At 47.3% G+C, this 13,924-nt stretch overlaps 1 protein-coding gene across 1 annotated transcript in view; it reads left to right on the plus strand.

Moving 5' to 3' along the window:
- Positions 1 to 13,924, plus strand: part of fam83b (family with sequence similarity 83 member B) — a 49,437-nt gene that overhangs the window by 12,276 nt on the left and 23,237 nt on the right. The gene's annotated exons all lie outside the window — the stretch shown is intronic.

Consider the following 13,924-nt stretch of genomic DNA (forward strand, 5'->3'; position numbering starts at 1 on the left):
TTTTTAATGAGTTGGTGTCCATAATCTTGTACAAGTCATTTCGCACAAAGCCCTGATGAGACCAGCATTGCTGTCATTCACTGCATCTGTCTGTTCACCTTGTGAATCCCTCATAATCACAGAGGAGACTTTATATTGATTTCCTTTAAATCACGTCTTGAACTCTTGCTAAAGATGTGATAAGGTCAGGTACATCACTTTCTCCCTCAGGCATCAGTCATGTAAAAAAACTTTCCCCAGCAACAGTGGCAGCTAAACCATGCTGAACAAACACGTCAAACAATGAAACTAGTTGTGCAATATGCAATGCTGAAATGATCGCTCCCTTTGCAGTTGATGAGACAGGAGTGCCTGAAATATCTAGGTGTGGCTGTAAAAAAATGTTTTGTCATGCAAAGAAATCCCTGCTACTGGGGTGTGGACCTCATTAGTTATAAGTGAGAATGCAATGTCTGAGCAATGCACTCTTCTTTGTGTTTTGATTATGAGAGATGATTAAAGCCCTGGCTCTAATAATAATGAGACAGCAGGTCTAAGAGCTATGACAATATCGTCAGCATGGGATCTCATAAATACAGCATTGGCCAACCTTTATGGTCTTGACAAAAAATGGCAAAAAAAAAGGTCTAATCTAAATAAGTGTAACGTAGGCCAGTAAGAGCTGTGCGCGTAAATCTCACTCCCCTGATCTCAAGAGGCGCACTAATGACTGACGCTAGCAACTGCCTTTAACGTCCTTTTTAGCGTGTCCACCTGCCACACTGGAGACGCCGGTTCAAATCCCGCTCAGAGTGGGGCGAGTAGGATCGGAGGGGTTACTTTTGGAGCCATGTCCCAGATGGGAGTGAGGTTTAGGGTGTTGAGGGTAACTAGGTCAGTAAGAGCTGTGCATATAAACCTCACTCCCCTGATCTCAAGAGGCATGCTAACGGCTGTGGTCTTTAGCACTCCTGCCTCCCACGCTGGAGACACAGGTTCGAATCCCGCTCGGAATGGGGCGAGTAGGACCAGAAGGATTACATTTGGTGCCGTGACCCGGATGGGAGTGAGGTTTAGGGTGTTGAGTGTAAAGTAGGTCAGTAAGAGCTGTGCTAGTAGACCTCACTCCCCTGATCTCAAGAGGCACGCTAACATCTGTGTTCTTTAGCGCTCTTGCCTCCCTTGCTGGAGATGCTGGTTTGAATCCCGCTCAGAGTGGGGCGAGTAGGATCGGAGGGGTTACTTTTGGAGCCATGTCCCGGATGGGAGTGAGGTTTAGGGTGTTGAGTGTAAAGTAGGTCAGTAAGAGCTGTGCTAGTAGACCTCACTCCCCTGATCTCAAGAGGCACGCTAACATCTGTGTTCTTTAGCGCTCCTGCCTCCCTTGCTGGAGATGCTGGTTTGAATCCCGCTCAGAGTGGGGCGAGTAGGACCAGAAGGATTACATTTGGTGCCGTGTCCCGGATGGGAGTGAGGTTTAGGGTGTTGAGTGTAAAGTAGGTCAGTAAGAGCTGTGCTAGTAGACCTCACTCCCCTGATCTCAAGAGGCACGCTAACATCTGTGTTCTTTAGCGTTCCTGCCTCCCTTGCGGGAGACGCGGGTTCGAATCCCGCTCAGAGTGGGGCGAGTAGGATCGGTCACATTTGGTGCCGTGACCTGGATGGGAGTGAGGTTTAGGGTGTTGAGTGTAACGTAGGCCAGTAAGAGCTGTGTTAAAATGATGGTTGTTTTCATCACCATTCTGTATGCTTTATCAGACACACATATAAAGTGGGGAGGTAAGGTTACCTTTATTTGAATTAGAACATTTATTTAAATGAATTAGCCTATCTAGAGAGCGAGAGAGAGAGAGAGAGAGAGAGAGATGTGCATGTGAATTACCTGCATTTGCAATAAAGCTGTTGAATTCCTTTAAAAACAGCATCGTTTCAACCTCCTTGCTGTGTAATATAATGTAGCGATTCAGTAGCAAAGTTAATTTATTAATAAAAGTGATTGACAATGCGTTTCTGTCTGGTCCTCCTGTTTCTGTGTGTGCGCAGCGCGATCTCCGATCTCTGTGTGTGTGGTGATTAAACTGACTGGAACTGTTGCACTCCTTACAGTCAATCAGAATCGAGTATTCAGGCGGACCATGGTATAATATTATTTAATGGACCTGAGCTAACATGAAAATCTATTGCTCATTGTTAGTTAATGTTAGGTAATGCATAGGTAATGGTCCAATAAATAATGGATTTTAACCAGTTAAGTTGTAGTAGCTAGTAGTTTGCTTTTTTTTTTTTTTCTTTCTGTTTTCTGTTTTTTTTGGGATTACATTTTATTTGGACTCTATTTTAAATTCTATTTAAATAAAATTGTTGAAATCAAAAAGCATGATTAATTCATTTAAATCAAGAAATGTATACAATTGAACAACAATTTATTAAAAGCCCTATTAGATTTTTTTTTTCTTCTTCTCAATTTCTATTTTATTTTGACCATATTCTGTTTTTTTTCTGTTTTAAATTTTCAGGATTTAATTTTAATGGTTTAATTAAATTGTAATAATCAGAAAACATGTCTAATTTAATAATAATAATAATAATTGAAATAATAAAAACAACTATTTATTATTATTATTATTATTATTATTATTATTATTATTATTATTATTATTATTTAGAAACTCTGTGTTGTTTATTTAAATTTTCTGGTAATCAAATGAAGGCATCAAACATTAATTTAATTAATCTTTTAATCATGACATTAAAAAAAAAACTTTTTTTCAAAAAAAGTGTTGCACAACAGAGCTTTTCTGTTAAAATTAAAACATGGTAGAAATATTGTGATTATTCCTTAAAGTTTTAATAATTTATTATTATAATTATTAGTGCAAGTATTAATTGAGACATAGCTAGATTCAAAACGTCTCGGTTACGTATGGTAACCCTCGTTCCCTGAAGGAGGGAACGGAGACGTACGTCGGTAATAACCGACGAATTGGGATCACTTCAGAGAGCCCCTATCAGCTTCGAGAACTTAAGAACAGGCCAATGAACAATTGGCGTGCGAGATTTGCATCTCGCGCTCCGCCCCGCGCCGCGGGTATAAACGGGAAGCGAGAGCACCGCACTGACGTTTTTCACTGAGGAGCCGAACCAGTGACTCGGCCAAGCAGTGATGGAAGGAACTGTGGCGACGGGACGTACGTCTCCGTTCCCTCCTTCAGGGAACGAGGGTTACCATACGTAACCGAGACGTTCCCTTTCAGTCGGTCACTACGACGTACGTCGGTAATAACCGACGAATTGGGATCCCTATGGAAAACGCCACAGTTACTACCACTTCCAGCGCCCAGCGAGAGCCCCTCAGACCCCGTTCTGAAGCGGGCGGGAAGATTCACGCTAGAAGAGTCATACTGCTGTTCCGCAAGACCCATTCAGCAGACTTGATTGGATAACGCTGGGAAAGCGTGCCCGAAGGACGCTGCGGGAGCCACATCATGCCCGGAGGGAGTTACCATGTGGAGAACACGTATGGGCTGGCCGTGGGCAGCACAACATACGGAGTCCCAGGGGAGGCCCCGGCCTAATGCAGGCGGGGGACGACACCGTACTGAGACGGCAGAGAACTCTGCCAAGGGAAAGACACGAGCTCGCCGTAGGGAGCTGTACCGTGGAAATACACGTATGGGACCGCCGTAGGGGTCACGACATACGGAACCCAGCCTGACACAAGTTCCACCAATGCATACGAGTGCCAGACCTGGCGTCGGACGCTCCGCAACATCCGACTGCCGAGGGGTGCGGAGGACTCAACAGGGTTCGCCTATCCTGGGGAACTCGACTGGAGAAAATAAGCGCACGTATCCGTTCCAGGGGAAGGGAATGGCGCAGCAAGCCGACACTAGAACGGGCACTTCAGTGAAGCTGACTATGGGAAGCGAGCACACGAGAAGCCACCGGCTCTACACGCAGGCTATAAAACCTAGCGAACGTGTTGGGTGTCGCCCAGCCCGCAGCTCTACAAATGTCTGTCAGCGAGGCGCCACGAGCCAGCGCCCAGGAAGAAGCTACACCCCAGGTGGAGTGAGCTCTAACCCCGAGCGGGCAGGGCACGTCTTGGGATTCATACGCCAAGACGATGGCATCCACTATCCAGTGGGCCATCCTCTGCTTGGAGACAGCCTTTCCCTTCTGCTGTCCTCCGTAACAGACGAAGAGCTGCTCTGAGGTCCTGAAGCTTTGCGTTCTGTCCACGTAAGTCCGGAGAGCACGGACGGGACAGAGCAAAGCTAGGGCTGGGTCTGCCTCCTCCGAAGGCAGCGCTTGCAGGCTCACCACTTGGTCCCGGAAGGGAGTAGTGGGAACCTTGGGCACATATCCAGGCCAGGGTCTCAGGGTCACCTGAGAATCACCCGGCCCGAATTCCAGGCACGATTCGTCGACCGAAAATGCCTGCAGGTCCCCTACCCTCTTAACTGAGGCCAATGCAATCAGGAGTATTGTCTTTAGAGACAAGATCTTAAGCTCTACTGACTGTAAAGGCTCGAAGGGCGCCCTCTGCAGTGCGGTCAGCACCAGAGACAAGTCCCAAGAGGGTATAGAAGAAGGGCGAGGAGGATTTAGTCTCCTCGCTCCCCTTAGGAACCTGACGATCAGATCATGCTTGCCTAAGGACTCACCATCAATGAGGTCATGGCTTGCGGCGATGGCGGCAACATATACCTTGAGGGTGGAGGGAGACAGCCTTCGCTCCAACCCGTCTTGAAGAAAAGATAGCACAGATCCGATCGAACACTTCCGGGGGTCTTCTCGGCGAGAAGAGCACCAGTCGACGAACAGGTTCCACTTCAACGCATAAAGCCGTCTCGTAGAGGGGGCTCTGGCGGAAGCGATGGTGTCGACTACCGCTTGCGGTAGGTCACCTAGAACCTCCGCGTCCCGTCCAGGGACCAGACATGGAGTTTCCAGAGGTCTGGACGCGGGTGCCATAGGGTGCCCCGTCTCTGAGACAGAAGGTCCTACCTCAGAGGAATGGGCCAAGGAGGTGCTGTCGCGAGGAGCACTAGTTCCGGGAACCACGTCCTGTTGGGCCAGTACAGAGCTACCAAGAGGAGATGCTCCTCGTCCTCCCTGACCTTGCACAGTGTCTGTGCAAGAAGGCTCACTGGGGGAAACGCATATTTGCGCAGAGCCCGGGGCCAGCTGTGTGCCAGTGCATCCGTGCCGAGGGTCCCCTCGGACAGGGAATAAAACAACTGGCAGTGGGTCGTGTCGTGGGCGGCAAACAGATCGATCTGTGCGGCCCCAAAGCGACTCCAAATCAGCTGGACCACCTGGGGGTGGAGTCGCCACTCTCCGGGAAGCACTGGCAACCGTGACAGCTCGTCGGCCGCACGATTGAGCAGGCCCGGAATGTGGATAGCACGAAGGGACCTCAGATGCTTCTGACTCCACAGGAGGAGATGGCGGGCGAGTTGGGACAAACGGCGGGAGCGTAGACCACCTTGTTTGTTGATGTACGCAACGGCCGTCGTGCTGTCCGTCCGGACCAGAACGTGCTTGTCTTTGAGCGACCCTTTGAGGCGGCTGAGAGCAAGACGAACTGCCAGCAACTCTAGGCAATTGATATGCCATTGCAGTTGGGGCCCCGTCCACAGACCCGATACTGCAAGCCCGTTGTACGTGGCCCCCCAACCCGTGGGTGAGGCATCCGTGGAGACAACATGATGCCTGGACACTTGTTCTAGAGGCACTCCTGCCCGTAGAAATGAAGGGTCCGACCACGGGGTGAGGGTTTGGCGGCATCTCGGCGTCACTTGGACACGGAGGGACCCGCTGTGCCACGCCCATCTCGGGACTCGGTCGTGTAGCCAGTGCTGAAGCGGTCTCATATGGAGCAGCCCTAGCGGCGTTACTGCGGCTGCTGCTGCCATATGCCCCAGGAGCCTCTGAAAATGTTTCAGTGGAACCGCTGTACTGCGTTTGAGCGTACTCAAGCAGCTCAGCACCGACTGGACGCACTCCTCTTTGAGGCGCGCAGTCATGGCGACCGAGTCGATCTCCATCCCGAGAAAAGAGATCCTCTGTACGGGACAGAGTTTGCTCTTCTCCCAGTTGACCCGAAGACCCAACTGGCTGAGGTGCCGGAGCACCATGTCCCTGTGTTCGCACAACTGCTCCCGTGACTGGGCAAGAATCAGCCAGTCGTCGAGATAGTTGAGGATGCGAACACCACGCTCTCTCATGGGAGCAATGGCCGCCTCCGCGACTTTCGTGAAGACACGGGGCGACAGGGACAGCCCGAAGGGCAGGACTTTGTACTGGTATGCCCGTCCGTCGAAAGCAAAGCGTAGAAACGGTCTGTGTTGAGGGAGAATCGAGACATGAAAGTACACGTCCTTCAGGTCGATCGCTGCAAACCAATCCTGGGGACGGATGCATCTGAAGATGCGTTTCTGGGTTAACATTCGGAACGGCATCCTGTGGAGGGAGCGGTTCAGGTAACGCAGGTCCAGGATCGGTCGTAACCCGCCACCTTTCTTGGGTACAATGAAGTACGGGCTGTAGAACCCAGACTTCATATCGGCTGGAGGGACCGGCTTTATCGCGTCCTTCGCCAGTAGGACAGCGATCTCCGCCCGAAGCACGGGGGCATCCACCCACGCAATAGACGTGAAGTGAACGCCCCCGAACCTGGGCGGACGCCGGGCGAACTGAATCGCAAACCGAGTCTGATGGTACAGATGACCCAGCGAGACGGGCTGGGGAGCGCTAGCCAGGCCCCCAGAGACCGAACAAGCGGGGTCATCGGTACCACAGACGTACCCGCAGCAGGGCAGCGAGGCGGAATGCAGGGACCCCAGGACGACATGGGAGTGGTCCGTGTAGGGGTCTGGGTCTGACACACGACCTGCATCCGCTGAGGGGGTGCGCGAGTGTGGGAAGGCCGCTTGAGTGCGTTCCCACAGCCGGCACCCCCTGCTGGCGATTTGGAGAGGCACCAGAGGCTGACAAGGCATGGGAGCGTTGTACACCGCCCAACGCGCTCTCCAAATGAAGGAGGGGCTGAGCGTGGCAAGGCTTTGTGGCGTTGCACACGGTCTGCCTCACCTCCTTCCTCAGCGGGGAACAAGAGCGGCGAGGCATAGCGTCGCGCACTGTCGTCCACACACCGCTGAGAAGAGGGGAATGAGAGTGGCGAGGCTTGTAGCGTCACACACTGCCATTCTCGCCCTCTTGTGGGGAGGGGAATGAGGGCGGCGAGGCTTGTAGCGTCACACGCTGCCATTCCTGAACTCCTGAGACCCAGAGATATTGGAACTGTTCTTCTCTTTTTTTTTTTTTTTTTAGATATATATTTGGGTACCACTGGCTGTTTTTAACCCCAGTGGCGGAACAGAATTACTAATGGTTTTTACCCGGCCCTCCTCCGGGGGAAGAACAGTCCCGAACCAAATCCGGGTCAATGGTGTTTCTGGACATCGTCTAGCCAAGGGCCAGCGCTGTGCGCAGCTCAACCTCGGCTGAGAACTACCCTCATGCCCTAAGCAGGGCGGAGGTGGCCTGCCAGTGGCACTGCCACCCCACCGATGAGGGTAGTGAGAGAGAGGAAAACTTTATACAGATTATGGCCCTATTGGTGTTCCATATTTTGCCACCAATAGTTCCATAATGCAAAAGCCTTCCAACGCACATCCGGGAAAGGCAAGAGGCAGGCAAGGCGAATTATGCGTTGCACTATGCCTCAGCCACCCGGGAAAGCATGGCTGTCGAGCATGAATCGGATTCAGCACGAGCGCCCACTATTATAGTGGGAATCTCAGCATCATCTTCATTTTCAACACATAACAGCCCTCTCTCCGATGCAGCGATTGACATCTGTCCTCTGCTAGAGCCCCAAACGAAACGCTAGGTCCTTTTTTTTTTTTTTTTTTAAATTATTTATTTATTTATTTTTTAGGACCAGCAATCCCATCTGTAAGCTACCGGCAGACATGTGAGACAGTGGGCGTGGCCGTGAGACGGCACACGGCGCGCTGAACACTCAAGCCCTTATGAAAAAGGCAAGATGAACAGCGCGCCGACGTGGCCATGCTCTCATTAGAGAGCATAGACCACCCACAAACACTGTCTCAACATGCGTAGCCGCCGAGTGACGCGCGCTGAGCTGCCGTGGCAACCCGCGCTGTCACTCGGCAGCTAGACGGCACACGGCGCGCTGAACACTCAAACCCTCACGCGGAAGGCGAGATGACCAGCGCGTCGACGTGGTCCCGTTCCCCTGAGAGAACACGGATCACCCACGAACACAGTCTCAACATGTTTATGCGAGAGGGATCGTGGCCGTCAGGACAGGAAACAACCGCATCCAGAAACGCACGAGTGGAATGACGTCTTGAAAAAGACGCAGTGTCACACCCGTGTTGCTCTTTTTGTGAGGAACGCTCTTTTAAGAGAGTGCTGAAGCACCCAGGGAAACCGCGGCAACACACAGGGGATAGTGCAGCCTGTGTTTGCACTCAAAGAATGGAACGCCCACCGATACCAACAGATTGCTGTGATAACAGCAGTTTGTTCCTTCTAGCAGCTTGAGTTCGCGGTCCCGCTGGAAAGCGCCGTCACACCAGCACACGATCCTCTTCTCTGTTCTGATGAATTCTCTTTCGCTGAAAAGACAGGAAAGCAGTCTCTGCAACTTCAAACGCCGGTTCGGCTCCGAAGTGAATGACGTCAGTGCGGTGCTCTCGCTTCCCGTTTATACCCGCGGCGCGGGGCGGAGCGCGAGATGCAAATCTCGCACGCCAATTGTTCATTGGCCTGTTCTTAAGTTCTCGAAGCTGATAGGGGCTCTCTGAAGTGATCCCAATTCGTCGGTTATTACCGACGTACGTCGTAGTGACCGACTGAAAGGGAACTGCTCTTCAGAATCATATGGGTGACGTCACGGACACTACGCCCATATTTCTTTACAGTCTATGTACAGTCTATGTACAGTATGCAGCTGAAGTTGGATGTCCTATATCCAGCATTAATATATCGCTGGGCGAGGATAGAGATTTGCTATATACACTCTAAAAAAGGCTGGGTTAAAAACAACCTCAGTTGGGTTGAAAATGGACTAACCCAGCAATTGGGTTATTTTAACCATGCACTGTAAAAAAAAATCAGGTCTCCAATTGAAAATGTTCTAGTGACTGATCACATCTAAATTTTTTAGTTGGCCAACTGAAAAATGTTGATGTGATCAGTCACTTGGAGACCTGATTTTTTTTTTACAGTGTGTGAATGGGTCGGGTTAAATGTTTGCTTAAAACAACCCAATCGCTGGGTTAAAACAACCCAATTGCTGGGTTAGTCCATTTTCAACCCAACTTGGGTTCTTTTTAACCCAGCATTTTTTAGAGTGTAGTATCGCTTCACATGACTGTACTCTATATATCATACCAAAAACCCCGGGTATACTTCATCTTCCACGTTCCGTTCTCGTGCACAGTTGAGTGCTTTATACTTAGGCTTTGGGCTTTATATTAGTAGTATAATCTATAAAATGATTTCTGTTGGTATAACTGAACATTTGTCGCATGTGGACGAATTTAAACGGTGTCAGAAATCATAGGATATAACATTGTTTCCAGCGCACAGCCAGACCCAATCGCGATCTCTTGGGGGACGTGGCTTTATCAAACCAATTTCATTGTGTGGAATGAACTGACTCGTGTGGTCCTGGCGCTCTGATTACATGTACTCCCAAGAGTAACGGCACACTTGAAGGATGTATACAGTATCTTCTCGTGGTGTGTTCGGGGAGGGAGTGTTCTCATCTAGGGTGACAAATGATATCGACTGATACACTAGCCTCTGCCAAGCCAAGATTCAATGAAATTAAAGGTGGATTCATTGATACAGGCAATAGAATGTGGCAACTGAATATATCAGCAGTGTGTTGTGTGGAGATCCCTGGAGTTGGACCAACTTCTTCAGTAAATGTGTTGACGTATTTCTGCATTACAGAGGGGAAACAGGTGTGAGAAATGGCATTTTCTTGGAAGCTTTTTAAATCACTGTAAGTAGTACTTGTGTTTCCAAGAGCTTTGCAGAATTATGGCTTTGATTGTGCCCGGCAGTAATGATGCCTTTTCAGTGTTTCAATGACATATGAAGAAGTAAAGTAGGCTGAACGGCTCCTTAAGGTGCAGGATGAGAGGACTCTCAGTGAGTACAGTAGCAGAACACATGCGTTATTATTATGTCTAAGTAAACCGGATATCCTTTGGATAGGCTGAAACATGTTAGAGCGTTCGGAAGCCATGAGCAGAATTCAGGAATTGCTTTATTTGATACAGTTTCATTTTCAGCCATGTTACAATTCTAAAACATCTCACATTTATAAGTGTATAATAAACAACGGGTAAGGGGAGGAATCAGATGGAAATAGCCGTACTGCAGCTGTTGATGTCAGCAAATCTGATGATAGATCACATAATTGCAGATTTTAGGGAAGGGATCTCAAGACAAACTCAAAAATTGTGCACCTGTTGTTCATTTCGTTAATTGGTTTGTTTGTAGTCCCATGAAATATGTCTGATTTTGTTAGCCTCGCTGTTATCTATAAGCTAGTGTGGCTCTAAAACAATGACAAAATTCACATTTAGAATATATAAGCGTTCAAAACTTACAGTCTCTCACTTCAGCCAATATGGAGCAATGATATTGATGACATCACTCTGCACTTCAGATTCTCATCAGATTTTCTGTCCAATCAAATGCTCTCTAAAATCTGAAGCCCCGCCCCCTACATTATAAACAGACGCCGAAGCTGCGGCTGAAATCAGTCACTTGTGCACTATATAGGGGATAGGGAACGATCAGACAGTGCACTATATAGGGGATAGGGAACGATCAGACAGTGCACTATATAGGGGATAGGGAACGATCAGAGAGTGCACTATATAGGGGATAGGGAATATTTCAGACAGTGCACTATATAGGCGATAGGGAACGATCAGAGAGTGCACTCTATAGGCGAAAGATAATGATTCAGACAGTGAACTATATAGGGGATAGAGAATGATTCAGACAGTGCATTATATAGGGGATATGGAACGATCAGACAGTGCACTCTATAGGGGATACGGGATGACCAGACAGTGCACTATATAGGGGATAGGGAACGGTCAGACAGTGCACTCTATAGGGGATAAGGAACAATCAGACAGTGCACTATATAGGGGATAGAGAAAGATCAGACAATGCACTCTATAGGGGATATGGGATGACCAGAAAGTGCACTATATAGGGGATAGGGAACAGTCAGACAGTGCACTCTATAGGGGATAGGGAACAAGCAAACAGTGTACTATATAGGGGATAGGGAACGGTCAGACAGTGCACTCTATAGGGGATAGGGAACAATCAAACAGTGTACTATATAGGGGATAGGGAACGGTCAGACAGTGCACTCTATAGGGGATATGGGATGATCAGACAGTGCACTCTATAGGGGATAGGGAACGGTCAGACAGTGCACTCTATAGGGGATAGGGAACAATCAAACAGTGTACTATATAGGGGATAGGGAACGGTCAGACAGTGCACTATATAGGGGATAGGGAACAATCAAACAGTGTACTATATAGGGGATAGGGAACGGTCAGACAGTGCACTCTATAGGGGATATGGGATGATCAGACAGTGCACTCTATAGGGGATAGGGAACGATCAGACACTGCACTTTATAGGGGATAGGGAACGATCAGACAGTGCACTATATAGGGCATAGGGAACGGTCAGACAGTGCACTATATAGGGGATAGGGAACGGTCAGACAGTGCACTCTATAGGGGATAGGGAACGATCAGACTGTGTACTATATACAGTGTTGGGGAAAGTTACTTTGAAAAGTAAAGCATTACAATATTGTGTTACTCCCTTAAAAAATAACTAATTCAGTTAATTAGTTACTTTTTTAAGAAAAGTAATGCGTCACGTTACTTTTGCGTTACTTTTGTGTTACTTTTTCTCACCTGGGCTGGGCTTGCTTTTTTGTTTTATTTTTTAATGGCAAAAAAGGCCTTTTTTTTTTGCAAATGTAAAGACCTCTTCATATCAAAATTGAAATAATAGGCCTCAGGCTGAGGTAAAAATGTGCTGCCATACTGGATAATGGAAGAATAGGACGCAGGAGAAAAACGTTTTACCAATAAAAACAAAAAATCTAGTAATTTTTGCTCATGGCTTAACTGAATCATCAAAGGTCAGCAGCACGACATTGGTCAATAAAGGAAGATTAAATGCATAAAAATATTTGTTTAATTTTACATTTATATATTTGAGGTTTGCATGGTAATCTGATTTTGCATTTGACTGATTTTATTAATTTTGAGGAGTACTGAATCTTTATTGTGCAAGTGAGATGAGTAAATGCTCACATTTAGTCTAGAACTACAATAACACATTTACACACACACACACACACACACACACACACACACACACACACACACACACACACACACACACACACACACACACACACCTCTGCACTCTCCTTTTTTGAAAAATTAACTCAGATATTTTGTTGTAAATTTGAAAAGTAATGCGTTACTTTACTAGTTACTTGAAATAGTAATATTATTACGTAACTCAACTTACTTGTAATGCGTTACCCCCAACCCTGACTATATAGGGGATAGGGGATGGTCAGACAGTGCACTATATAGGGGATATGGGATGATCAGACAGTGCACTATATAGGGGATAGGGAACGGTCAGACAGTGCACTCTATAGGGGATAGGGAACGGTCAAACAGTGCACTATATAGGGGATATGGGATGATCAGACAATGCACTCTATTGGGGATATGGGATGACCAGACAGTGCACTATATAGGGGATAGGGAACGGTCAGACAGTGCACTCTATAGGGGATAGGGAACAATCAAACAGTGAACAATATAGGGGATAGGGAACGGTCAGACAGTGCACTATATAGGGGATATGGGATGATCAGACAGAGCACTCTATAGGGGATATGGGATGATCAGACAGTGCACTATATAGGGGATAGGGAACGGTCAGACAGTGCACTCTATAGGGGATAGGGAACGGTCAGACAGTGCACTATATAGGGGATAGGGAACGGTCAGACAGTGCACTCTATAGGGGATAGGGAACGGTCAGACAGTGTACTAAATAGGTGATAGGGGACGATCAGATGTGAGAGAACATAGATGAACAGATCCTGCTCATCTCGTATTGTTTGTAACTATGCTGGCAATATTTGAATATATCAATATTTGTTTTGCTACCTTACAGCATATGTGTTAACACGTTATGTTAACTATGTACTCACACCATAAAATCAATTATGTACAATGTACTTATTGTTTAGATGTTGTATTGCAAAACGCTTTTGCTGTTATTGAGGTGGATACCGGTAAGGTTAGGACAGGTTAGTTATAGATGTAATTACAGAAAATAATTACAGCTGTAATTACATGCAGGTATTTTTTAAATAAAAGTACAATGTAAAAAGACGTATGTAACCTACATAATAGGTGCACAGTAGAAAAATTATTCATCTAAATATTTGTACATTGGTCACACTTTATTTTAAGGTGTCTTTGTTACAGTTTAACTATGCATTTAAGTACTGAGTAATATTAGTTAGGGTTAGGTGCCTGGAATTATGCCTAATAAAGTACATTTAACATGAACACTAAAATGTGTCACCGTACATAGTAGTTAAAGATAATATAAGGCAGGTGTATATTGCTATAGCCTACAGTATGATCATAGAGTACAATGAAAAACAAAATCAAAAGTGCACTATGTAGGGGATAGGGAACGTTCAGACAGTGCACTATATTGGGGATAGGGAACGATCAGAGAGTGCACTATATAGGGGAAAGGGAACGATCAGACAGTGCACTATATAGGGGAAAGGGAATGATCAGAC

This window comes from Gobio gobio (assembly GCF_949357685.1).
Source record: "Gobio gobio genome assembly, chromosome: 18".
In the NCBI taxonomy this organism is placed as follows: Eukaryota; Metazoa; Chordata; class Actinopteri; order Cypriniformes; family Gobionidae; genus Gobio; species Gobio gobio.